Below are 9,231 nucleotides of genomic sequence, written 5' to 3' on the forward strand. Positions count from 1 at the left end.
CTCTCACTCCCCCTCCTCAAAGAGGAATGGGGAGAAAATATGTGAAAAAGGGCTCAAGGGTTGAGATAAGGACAAGAAAATCATGTCATAATTATTATAACGGGCAAAACAGACTCAGCATAAGGAGATAGTAAGATTTATTGCCGATTACTAACAAGCGAGAGAAGTGAGAAACAAAGGAAAAAAAAAACCAAAAGCACCTTCACCCCCATCCACCCTCTTCCACCTCCTCCCCCTGAGCGGTGCAGGGGAACGGGGGAATGGGGGCTATGGTCAGTCTACAGCACTTCTTCTCTGCCGCTCCTTCTCGGTCACTCTCATCCCTTGTGCTGTGGGATCCCACCCACGGGATGCCACTCAAGTCCCTGGAAGAGCTAATAATGTGACCCCAATAATTATTAAATTAAAGCCAGGAGAGAAACCCGTTAAGGTTAAGCAATATCCTTTGAGGACAGAAGATAGGAAAGGAATTAAAGAGAGAATTGATAGATTTATACAGTATGGATTATTGATTGAATGCGAATCAGAATACAATACACCCATATTGCCAATTAAAGAGGCAGATGGAAAAAGCTATAGGCTAGTTCAGGATTGGAGGGCCATAAATAAAATCACTGAGGATATACATCCAGAAGTGGCAAACCCTTATACTTTGCTGACTAAATTAAAGCATAGTCAAGTCTGGTTTGCCGTACTGGCTTTAAAAAGATGCCTTCTTCTGCCTAGCCTTAGCCACAGAAAGACAAAACCTATTTGCCTTTGAATGGGAAAACCCCGATTCAGGCAGAAAGACGCAGCTTACGTGGACAGTGCTACCTCAAGGATTCAAGAATAGCCCCACTATTTTTGGAAACCAATTAGCAAGGGAACTCGAAACTTGGATGCCTCCGGACGCTGAAGGGGCTTTGTTACAATAGGTAGATGATCTCTTCATAGCTACCGAGACTAAAGGGAGTTGTATTCAATGGACTCTAAGTCTTCTTAATTTTCTGGGTTTAAATGGATATCGAGTCTCTCGACAGAAAGTCCAGCTGGATCAATAAAGCGTGACCTAGTTGGGATTTGAAATTTCGGGAGGACGACGAGAACTAGGAACTGAACTGAACGTAAGACAGTCACTTGCCGCACTCCAGAACCCCAAACGGTAAAGGAGCTATGAACCTTTTTAGGAATGACAGGTTGGTGTCGCCTCTGGATTTAGAATTATGGACTAATGGTAAAGCCTCTATATGATTTGATAAAGATTAACCAGTCAAAGTTAGTCTGGACTGGAGAAGCACAAAAATTCTTTGAACAACTTAAACAAGAATTGATGATTTTAAAATATCAAGCAGTATTAGTAGAACAAGATGATGTGGAAATTGTGCTCACTACCATCGTAAATCCAGCTTCTTTCCTTAGCGGAACTCTGGATGAACCCATCACCCACGACTGCAGAGAAACAATGGAGACTGGGTATTCTAACCGACCCGATCCTAAGGAAGAATCTTTAGAAGATGCTGACGAATCTTGGTATACTGAAGGAAGCAGCTTTGCGAAACAAGGACAACGTAAGGCAGGGTACGCCGTTACAACCACTCAACAGGTAATCGAGTCCAAACCATTACCCCCTGGGACGTCCACCCAGAAAGCACAGATAATTGCTCTCACGTGAGCACTGGAACTAGCAGCGGGAAGGAAAATCAATAGTTGGACAGATTCTAAATATGCATTCGGCGTGGTACATGCCCATGGAGCGATTTGGAAAGAATGTGGATTGCTGACCGCTCAGGGAAAACAGATAAAACATGCTGAAGAAATTTTAAAATTGTTACAGGCAGTAAAACAACCAGAAAAGGTAGCTGTCATGCATTGTCGGGGACACCAAAATTGCCGATTTTGAAATTGGAAATGGATTGGCAGATCAGGAGGCTAAGCGGGCAGCTGAAATAACGGAGGTGAAGGCATTGTCTTTGATACCAGATGGTAAAATCCAAACTATATCCAAATTATACCAAAGAAGACTTAAAATTAATTGAAGATTTGAAAGGTAAAATGAAACCAGATGGATGGGTATATGTAAAAGATAACCGCGTAATAATACCCTCTAATTTGACATGGCCCAGAGTTCTTACAGAACACAATAAAACACATTGGGGAGCTGACACATTGCATAAGAGCCGGAGTCAGACATTAGTGGGATGAAATTTATATACAACAATAAAACAAGTAACTCAGCACTGTAACATTTGTTTACACAATAACCCCAATACCAAGAAGAGAATAAAATTTGGAATAATCGGTAAAGGAAATTATCCGGGGCAACAGTGGCAAATTGATTTTTCAGAACTCCCTAGAAAAGGGGGGTATCGTTATTTACTGGTTCTGACTGACACATTTTCAGGAAGGCCCGAAGCCTTTCCCTGTCGAACAAACAAAGCAAGAGAAGTGGTTAAAGTCTTGTTAAATGAAATAATGCCGTGCTTTGGGATTCTAGTAGCAATGTCTTCTGATAGTTTCACAGTTTTGTGCGCAAGTGGTACAACAGATAAGTAAGATTCTAAAGATAGATTGGCAACTGCATACTCCTTATAGACCGCAGGCAAGTGGACAGGTAGAAAAAACGAACCATTTAATTAAACAACAAACAGCTAAAATTGGACAAGAAGCTAATTTCTCATGACCTCAATCCCTCCCTTTAGCATTACTTAGAATCAGAGTTAAACCTAGAATAAAAGGGAATATGAGCCCCTTTGAAATCTTATATGGAAGGCCGTATCAATTTCTATTTAGTGGAGAGGACTTAACGCAGTTGGGATCCGAATATTTATATGCTTATATAACTGAACTTCAGAAACAATTATATAAAGTAAATAAATTTGTTCTCAGGACCTGGGCTAGAGGGTTGGATCAACCAATCCACCCTTTTAAGTTCGGGGATTATATATATATATAAAGACTTTTTCAGGACAACCCCTAGAGGAAAAATGGAAGGAAAGTGGACGGGACCATACCAGGTATTGCTGACAACACACACCGCCATTAAGATTAAGGAGCAAGCAGCTTGGATCCACCATTCAAGGGTGAAGAAGGCCCCGGCGAGGATATGGACCACCACTCCAATTGGACCAACAAAATTACAGTTTTCCAGATCCTAATGATTCTCGGTTACTCTCGTCCCCTGTGTTGTGGGGTCCCACCTGTAATACACAATAAATGTTTGTTCATTGTCTTTTGTTTCATAAAAACAAGGAGTTCTGTTTGAGGAGCGGGAGTTGCAAAAGCTTCCTGCTGAAGTAAGGAGCTGTCTAATACTTGGCTAGACACTATGAAAATTCCTTTGCTTAATGGAACAAAAAATGAGAACCCCCTCCCCTTCTCTCCTTCAGCATCTCAGTTGCCTCTTTTGTTCAAAGACACTGCTGCAAAGCTCATGTAACCATCTCCTGATAAGTTGCTAAAGTAGCGTATCAACATCCTGCCTTCCTGGGCCAACATGACCAAAAAAAAAACAAAAAAGAAGTTGAACCACAACGCCGAGGAAGACTACGGCCTTCATCTTCACGACCACCAGAGGGACAGAGACGACCCCCTAGCAACAGTGCGCGCAGTCGCAGAACATACCAGGATGTGCTGCGTAATCCTGAAATTACCAAGACAGAAAAAGGGACCCTGGCGGGGGTGAGGTGTGCGCCGTTGGCGGAGCCGAGACTCCCCGGCCGCCCAGCGCTGTTTTGCTTGCTGTTGCTTACTCAAGAAGTTCCTTTCTATTGTTCATGCAATGCTCTCTGAAAATTAATTAAGGGGGCAACTTATAACGCCACCCACGGGATGCAGTCCTTGATGAAGTGATCCGGCGTGGGCTTCCCACAGGCAGCAGCTCTTCCAGAAGTGTACCACGGGGTCCATCCCTCAGGAGCAGACTGCTCCAACCTGGCTCCCCCACGGGCAGCAGCTCCTGCCAGCTCACCTGCTCCTGCGTGGGCTCCTCTCCACGGGCTACAGGTCCGGCCCGGAATCTGCTCGGGCAGGGGTCTGCCACAGGCCGCAGCCTCCGTCGCTGCAGGGCCACCTGCTCCCCCGTGCTACTCCATGGGCTGCAGGGGGACAGCCTGCTTCACCACGGGCCTCACCACAGGCCGCAGGGGACTTCTGCTCCATGCCTGGAGCACCTCTCCCCCTCCCTCTTCACTGCCCTTGGCGCCTGCAAGGCTCTTCCTCGCTCCTCTCACTCTCACTCTCGCAGCTGCTGTGTGGCGCAGCAGTTTGTTCCCTGTCTTAAACCTGCTCTCACAGAGGCGCAGAACAACATCGCTTAGTGGCTCAGCTCCGCGAAACAGCGGGGCCCTTCCCAACCACGGGGCAGCTCCCAGCCCCTGCTCACAGCAACCACCCCTCTGGCCCCCTGCTACCAACCCCTTGCCACGTGAACCCACGCCCCCCTCCCACCGGATTGGTCCGATCCTGCATGAGCCCCGCCCCTCCTCGGGGGCCACGCCCCCTGCCGCGGGGCTCTGGCTCCGCGCTCCAAGCACAAGCCCCGCCCCTTCTCCCCTCTCCCCACCAATCGCAGCGCTTCCAGGCAGGGGAGGGGCCGCGCTTGGTGGCAATAAAGGGGCTTTTCCCAAGGGGGGGCGGCCATGGTGGTGACGGAGCCTGGGAGAGTGGTGAGGTTTGGGGACCCTTGGGGGGAGGGGGGAGGTCTTGGGGACGGTTGGAGGGGTGCTGAAGGGGCCCCAGGGGTGTTGGGGGGAGGACCTGAGGGGGTGGGGGAGGGCTGGGGGGGTCTGGAGGCGTTTGTGGGGCAGTCTAGGGTCCCTTGGGGGGTTTGGAGGGGCTTTGGGAGGGGTGCTGAAGATGTCTGGGGGTCCCTGAGAGGTTGCCGGGGGGGCTGGGTGATTTGGGGGGACCTGGGAGGGTTCTGGGGAATCCTGGGGGGGGGGGTTCGGGGGGGTTGTAGTGGTCTTGGAGGCGTTTGGGGGGCAGTCCAGGGGCCTTTGGGGGGTTGGAGGAGCCACGGGGGGATTCGAGAGGGTCCTGGGGATGGTTTGGGGACACCGAGAGGTTGGGGGGGGCTGGGTTTTTTGGGGGGGCGCCTGAAGGGGCCCTAGCAGGAGTTTGGGAGGTCCTGGGGGTGTTTAGGGGCGCACTGGAAGTGTTTGGATGGGTGTCCAGGGGGTGTTTGGGGGGAGCCCTGAGGGGTTTTGGGTGGGGGCCCCTGGGGGTGTTTGGGGGGTAGCTTTTTGGGGTCCCCAGGCTCCGGAGGCGCCTCAGGCTTCCCGCCCTCGCTGAGGCGGCAGCTCTCAGCCAATCAAGGTGCGGCTGCTGCCCGCCCCGCTTCCTGAGTGGCTGCCACTGCCCGCCTCCAGCCATCACCAGCCAATCAGGGGCGAGGGTTTTCCCGCCCACTGCCCCCTCTGCCGCTTTCCCTCCTCTCCCCAATGGCGGCGCTCACGGGCCGCGGCTGAGGCGTTGGAGACCCGCCGCCGCCTCGGGCACGCGTCGCAGCCCTGCTGCAGCCTCCCCGGCCCGCCCACTACCCCGTTTTCACGGCTTTTTCGCGTTTTTCTCTCGGTTTTCTTCTTCTCTTCGGTTGTGGGGCCCGGGGGGCAGCGCTGTGAGCAGAGGCGTCCCCTCACGGGGGCTTTCCCCACACGCGCGGCCGCCATGTTGAGGCCAGAGAGGTGCCGCTGGTTTGCATTTGTATTCTCCTTTACAGTTACCCTCCCCCAGAAATAACCGCGGGGGTGGTCTCTGGCTGAGGGGGGGGGCGCTAGAACGCGTGCAGAAGCCACCGTTTGGGGAATTGCAAACCTCTGAAAACCCGAATCTGCTGGGTTTGGTCCTGAGCCGCAGGCTGTGGTGCCTGGCTAAGCCGCATTTGTCGTTTTGGGGAGTGAAAAGCTGAGAAAGGCAGAGAGGGAGCGGGTGAGAAAGGAGGTCACCTTGTGCTTAGGGTGGTTTTCTTCGCTTTTGCTTGTCCTGGGTTATTTGTGGCTGCGTTTGCCGGCTGCCACAGCTGCTCGTCCGTGTGCTCCTGCAGGGCAGCCCCAGCCTTGGGGAGCCAAAAGTTGTGATTCTGGGGGCGGAAAACAGAAAGCAAAAGCTGGCTCTGCCATTTCCAGCCCTCCGTGTCCATACCCAGCACCAGCTCTTCTGTAGCTTTTCCCAGTCAGCAATGAGTGGAGAAGCCCTTTCTTGACCCGTTTTGCCTCCACTGAACAGGGCTTTGCTTGGCAGTAGGAATACGTAGAGAAACGTTCAGGATGTGCAACCATTTTCCCTCGAAGGGATAGGGGGGTGGGGGAGATTTCCCCGTGCTGCTGGTGGTGTCGGTGTCTCTGCGCCTGGGTTGGCAGTGACGCTGGGGTTAAAAAGCGATGTTGAAGAAGTGCAGCAGGTGAGAGGTGTGTGCTGTGTTGTGTGATTTTGAGGGAAAAACTTTCCGAAAGCCCAGCACGTGGTGATTCAAAGATGGAAGCCGAAATTCCTTTAAGTGGTATATTCTTTATTGCAGCGCTGGATGCACGGGGGATCTCTCCACCTATCGTGCATACCCAAAGCGGAAAGCAGTCTTGAATTTCTACAATCAATCTATCAACATTCTACAAGCGCCTCTACATATTCATTCCCTCTCCCCGCCTTCCCTGGCTTCTCATGCTAATTAGCCTTTTGGCACCTTGCTCCTGTGTAGAGCCTCCCAAGAATTGTGGGCAGGGGTCTTTGGGAGGAAGACCCCGAGTCTTCCTCACAGTGTACTTTTCACCTTTGGTCAGGAATCTGCTGAGTTGGCATGTTTCTTAATTGCAGGCGCTGGTTGTTGCTAATTCTTCCATTTGTTGTATCTTTATAATGAATTCCAATGTCCAGTTTTGAGATTTATAGTCCTTCCATTTGTTTCTCTGTCCGTCTGCCGCTTCCTTATCATGAGTTCCAGTGTCTTGTTTCGAGATATACAGTCCATGTCTGGGGATTGTCCTTGCCTCCCCAATGCCTCCTTAATCAATCCCCCCTTTTCTCTTCCCATGCAAATTCTTTTGCTTCAGATGCTTCTATTATTTGCAGTAACACAACAAAGCAGGCATCTAAACAACATGCACACAAATATTCCTAACACTACTACTGCGATTAGAGCAATGAAAACTTGTTTCAACCATTAGAAATTGGGCAACCAGGAGGTTAACTTATTCCATATTTCACTAAAACTAAACTAAATACGAAAGATCATCTTTACTGATCTCATGTAGGACCCTTGTCTGCTTCCATATTTCTTCCAGGTCGGTAGAGATCCTTCCACTCTGATCTACATACACACAACAACTTGTGTTTATTACTGTACAGACTCCCCCTTGAGTGGCCAATAACAAGTCTAGGGCCATCCGATTTTGTAATACTACCTGTGATAAACTAGATATCTCTTCTTGTTGAGCCTTTATAGCATCCAGAATTTTCTTTCCTAACTTCCCTATAATTGCAGAAATATTAACTATTGCCTTTTCCAATTCACTCACTCCTAACCATGTGATAAACCATCGAACAGAACTATGAAAAGCGGTGTGTCTCTCTATCAATGGATTGTTAATTTTTTGTCTGATTCTCCGGATATGATTTCTCAAGTAACCTCGAGGCGCTACATCATGTATGGTCAAATTGGGGACTACTGCTCCAAGAGTGCAAGTTCCCTTCCAGTTCTTGGGCAAGACCTTGCGGGCTGTATCATTGCATAGCCAATACCACCCTTTTCCTTCTGGAACTGGCCAGCTGGTTGAATTTGCCCAACTGCTAGTTGCACTAATATCAATTGTTTGATTACAAGACGTCTGATTTCCCACATAAGTAGTACCCGTATTTATACAATCCTGTTGTCCCATACCCTTAGGCAGGTTACGCCTTTGTACACATACATAGTAAGATTCCAATGGCAGGAAGATACTAACTCCTAGTTCCAAATCTTCCTCATATTTTTGACCCCAAGATGTGTTTTCCCACAAATTAGTCCAAGATAAGTTTGCAGGCAAGGGAATCCCGATTAACGATACACCCTTATTCCCATGCTGTGGCAGATGGGTGCATACCCAACAGTTGGTCTTATTAATTACTTGAGAAATTGTTTGTATCAGGGACAGGTGTAAGTTCTCATGCCAAACTGCCCACCCCGAATCTGAGAACCACACCCCTGCAATCATTAGGATCTGGAAAACTGTAATTTTGTTGGTCCAATTGGAGTGGTGGTCCATATCCTCGCCGGGGCCTTCTTCACCCTTGAATGGTGGATCCAAGCTGCTTGCTCCTTAATCTTAATGGCGGTGTGTGTTGTCAGCAATACCTGGTATGGTCCCGTCCACTTTCCTTCCATTTTTCCTCTAGGGGTTGTCCTGAAAAAGTCTTTCTCTATATATATAATCCCCGAACTTAAAAGGGTGGATTGGTTGATCCAACCCTCTAGCCCTGGTCCCTAAAACAAACGTATGTACTTTATATAATTGTTTCTGAAGTTCAGTTATATAAGCATATAAATATTCGGATCCCAACTGCGTTAAGTCCTCTCCACTAAATAGAAATTGATACGGCCTTCCATATAAGATTTCAAAGGGACTCATATTCCCTTTTATTCTACGTTTAACTCTGATTCTAAGTAATGCTAAAGGGAGGGATTGAGGTCATGAGAAATTAGCTTCTTGTCCAATTTTAGCTGTTTGTTGTTTAATTAAATGGTTCGTTTTTTCTACCTGTCCACTTGCCTGTGGCCTATAAGGAGTATGCAGTTGCCAATCTATCTTTAGAATCTTACTTATCTGTTGTACCACTTGCGCACAAAACTGTGAAACTATCAGAAGACATTGCTACTAGAATCCCAAAGCACGGCATTATTTCATTTAACAAGACTTTAACCACTTCTCTTGCTTTGTTTGTTCGACAGGGAAAGGCTTCGGGCCTTCCTGAAAATGTGTCAGTCAGAACCAGTAAATAACGATACCCCCCTTTTCTAGGGAGTTCTGAAAAATCAATTTGCCACTGTTGCCCCGGATAATTTCCTTTACCGATTATTCCAAATTTTATTCTCTTCTTGGTATTGGGGTTATTGTGTAAACAAATGTTACAGTGCTGAGTTACTTGTTTTATTGTTGTATATAAATTTTGTCCCACTAATGTCTGACTCCGGCTCTTATGCAATGTGTCAGCTCCCCAATGTGTTTTATTGTGTTCTGTAAGAACTCTGGGCCATGTCAAATTAGAGGGTATTATTACGCG

General features: G+C 48.3%; 1 pseudogene; it reads left to right on the forward strand.

Annotated features, from left to right (window-relative positions):
* The first annotated feature begins 1,213 nt into the window (after positions 1-1,213).
* On the forward strand, positions 1,214-3,725 carry LOC137846621 (uncharacterized; annotated as a pseudogene).
* Positions 3,726-9,231: the final 5,506 nt, after the last annotated feature.

The sequence above is a fragment of the Anas acuta genome, chromosome 35 (assembly GCF_963932015.1).
Source record: "Anas acuta chromosome 35, bAnaAcu1.1, whole genome shotgun sequence".
In the NCBI taxonomy this organism is placed as follows: Eukaryota; Metazoa; Chordata; class Aves; order Anseriformes; family Anatidae; genus Anas; species Anas acuta.